The sequence below is a fragment of the Myodes glareolus genome, chromosome 16 (assembly GCF_982192425.1).
Source record: "Myodes glareolus chromosome 16, mMyoGla1.1, whole genome shotgun sequence".
NCBI lineage: Eukaryota > Metazoa > Chordata > Mammalia > Rodentia > Cricetidae > Myodes > Myodes glareolus.
In genome coordinates, this window is record NC_142041.1 from 53,620,742 (window position 1) to 53,624,563 (window position 3,822).

Below are 3,822 nucleotides of genomic sequence, written 5' to 3' on the forward strand. Positions count from 1 at the left end.
CTTTCTTTAATTGGCCTTCAATGAATCTGAATCTTGAATAAAAAATTAGTTGGGAATCTGTCAGCTGTTCCCTCTGGACCTCTGTCCTCCATCAGTGCCTGTTGGGAGTCTGTTGCCAGAGTACTTAAATCATGCAAGTACTTGATTTCCCAACTTGGAATCCCAAGGCCCCAGGTTTCTGACCCTTGAAAACACTTAGGAATCATGTCTCTGCATCAGTTTCTGCTAGAGCCTATAATCTGTCATGCCTGGAACAGGGATAGCACCGAGATCTCTCTGAGCCTCAAAATTCATGAAGTGCCCATCTATAAGAAGAATAGGAGCCAGGAAGGTCATGAACTGAAGGAATACAATGAGTACACCACAGTTATTGACTGGATTCCTATGAGCAACAGCACTGCCACTTACAGGACAGACTGCAGCTTCTGTCTGGGCTTAGAAAGATGGCATCTGGAGGCCCGCCCTGGTGATCCTGAGGATTAACCATGTAGCCACTTTTGTGAAGAGGACCCCATTAGAGAACAAGTTTTCTGTGGGAAGCAGAGCTCAACTTATTTCTGTTTATTATTTTGAGTCTGAAAATGGCTGGTGGGTGAGTAAGCACATTAAGGAACTGATTTGCTCTACAACCCCCAGCTTTGACTGGCATCCCAACAATGTTTGGCTGGCTGCATCCTCATGTGATTTCAAATGGAAAGTGTTTTCTCCCTACATCAGAGAGGTGGATGAGACGCTAGCCACCCCACCCTGGGGCAGCAAGATGCCTTTTGGTCAGAGGATGTCTAAATTAGATGGTAGTGTTGTCAGCAGATAGTTAGCTTCTCTGCCTGTGGGAGCCACCAAAATTGGGTCAACCATGACAGCACTGTGTTCATTGCTGATGCCTCAAAAAGCATGCAGGTTTCAACTCTGAAAAGAGAGGTCCTGTTACTGTTGAGTGTGTCATTCGTGTCAAGGAACAGTGTTGTGGCTTCTAGCCATGACTGCTGCCCAGTGTTTTTAACTATGGTGATCATGGCTGTTTGACCTTTGTGTTCAAGCTGGACATGCCAAAACAGAGTATCAATGCTACATGTCCAAAATAGAATGCTTCCAAAACTTTGGCAAAAGGGCTGGCAAAAGGGCTGGGACCAAGGACTGCAAGACAGTCTTGGAGATGCTATACCAGAACAGCATCACTCAAGTGTCTATTTATGAGGTGGGCAAGCAATATTTTCACAAATTTTGCCTCCTAGCATTGTTGGAGCCATGACAATTTGGGAATTCAAGACTTTGGAGTCCTCCAACCAGGGCCTCCAGATCACATGGAGGCAAGTGAGCCTCTGCCATGCAGCACGAGGAAGAGGGCTGAGCATGCTCTGCTGTTTGCATTTGCTGAGGATTAGAAGTCCATGGAAACACTGCCACACTTATCAACAACTAATGTGTGTTCTTTAGATGTTGTGAGTGAAGTGTGGGTTTTAAGAACAACAGTGGTTTGGCTTTTGTTATACCTGATTTCATTTTGTTTCGATTTTGCTTTCTCATGACATTTTTAACCAAAGTTTCTCTTTAAGTAGTTTATTATGGAAGATTGCTACCCTAACTTAAGGTGTAAGGAAAGTGGCACATTGTCTGCTAAAAAAATTAAAGAAAATACCCAAGCATGAAAAAAAAATTAGTCACAGTACCCCACCTTATATCACTTTTAACGTAAAATTAGACCTCGATCTCCAAAGTATGATCCAGAATAAAAAGCTTAGCTCCCCTTTGGCAGTTGGGGAAGCATTTGGCGTGTGGATCTGGCACAGTTCTGAGCCTGTATTAGTAAAATTGCTAACACAGGAAGAGCAGCATTTGGTGCATGTTGGTAACCATTCTAATCTATTTGTAAAATATGCTATGCAGCATTGTTTTCTAAACAGAGGGAAATGGAACTTTGGCATGCGTCCTCCATCGGAGTCTGATAATCAGAGGAACTTGTTTTAAAGTGAGCCCAGCAGCTACAATAATAAGCGCTATGGCCAAGCACCTGGGCTTCGCCGTTCAATTTTCACTTTGGCCTAGACTCACTCAAGGGTTTAGTGTTTATTCATTTTAACAAATACATTAGATTTAAATAACATCCTGCCTTCCAAGATGCATTCAGCAACTACAATGCCACCATCACTAACAGCAGCACCACCCAGCTCTCTACACAGTTTCATATCTCAGTAATCCTGTGGCTCATTCTGCTCCACTCAGCACAATTGATCTCTTCCTCTCCCTATAAATTATGCAGGCAGGTTTTACTTCTTATAGCATTTCTGAAAGTCAACTTAAAATATTCACCAGTTATTTTTAACCAACATAATGCAGGTAAAATCAGAAAGCCACAGATATTAGACAACCTGGCTTCTTTGCCTGACTCCAGGCTTATCAAAAATGAACAACCTAGCTTGTGACCATGAGGCAAAGTCAGAGCAGAAACTCAGAGGTTGAAACCTCAGCTGTGAAAAGCATCTAGAGGTCTTACTAAGGCAACTCCACGTGTGTCTGGATGAGTTTTATAGTTTTAAAATCCCTGAAAAAATGTCCTAATCAAAATCTTTTGGGATCTAAGGATATGTTTAGTTGCTAAACGCCTGACATGCAATCATAATATCTTGAGTTCAATCTGCAGATCACATGTAAAATGTCAGGCATGACAACACAAGTCTGCAATTCCAGTGCCAAAGCAGCAGAGACGGGAAAATCCCTGGGGCTTGGATGACAGGCATCCTAACCAAGTTAGTGAGGTCCAACTTCTCCGAACCTTCAAGGGAATCACTATAAGAAGGATAGTGAAAGATGAAGAAATATGAAATGTGCAGTTGTACATACACCACATAGCTTGGCACACAAACACACTCACTTACATATGCATGCACATGCAAAATGGTTTCACATCAATTATGTAATAGTATGCCCATGCCTTTGAAACAATTACTCCCACAATGGCTTCCAAAGAGGGCAGCAGAGGACTCTGGATCTATCCACTAATCTCTGAAGCGTGGACTGGCATCAAAGACTACAGGAGTTAATAATACCAGTGAGGAAAGTTTTAGGGAGAAAGAAAATATGCTTCACCTCTTTCAATGACCAGGTTGCTCCTCTCCTTTGAGTTGGGTTTCCGCCCCATTTTCCTGATTACAAAAGTTGAATAATGCACTTGAAAAGGTGCGCAGCACAATGGAGTAGACAGCTTGTCTTTTAAAGTGTACCCACAGCCCAGGGTCTGTGCTTTTATAGTGATGGATTTGCACACGTACACCTGACTGTCTCTGTCTTGCAGATAAGAACAAAGAGTTGAAGGTGTGCAGCAATCATGATATCCATTCAGCTTAAAAAAACCAGAGCCAGGTTTCAGATGTCAAATTGGAAAAATGAGCAGGTACAAATAAAAGGAAACTTCTTAAAATGAAGCTACAGGGTACAGGGTCAGTGCCAGGTGTTGGTGGCTTTTTAGATCTCTCATTAAATCTTCAATTCTACAAAATGAAGCTAAGCTACTGTCTTTGACACTTGCAATTTCTCTTGAATAAAATTGGAATTTTTATTCTCTCTCTCTTCATTCCTCCCTCCCCACTATTGCCTTCATTTATCTATTGCAAGGGGTTGATGTCGCAGACTTATCCTTCCTTTTCCTTATTTTCTTTTTTAAGATTCCACACAGTATGTGTTTTTCTTTACATAGTTCAGCTAAATGACATGGTTAGAATCTATGCATTCATATCTATGAGTGTGGCAGAATAAAATTGGTTTTATTACATAGTCAAACATACTATTAAGCCAGAATAATTAAAAGACTTTGATGAAGACATG

The 3,822-nt window shown here is 41.6% G+C and overlaps 1 pseudogene; it reads left to right on the forward strand.

The window, feature by feature from the left end:
• Positions 1-204: 204 nt before the first annotated feature.
• On the forward strand, positions 205-1,437 carry LOC125390873 (actin-related protein 2/3 complex subunit 1A pseudogene; annotated as a pseudogene).
• Positions 1,438-3,822: the final 2,385 nt, after the last annotated feature.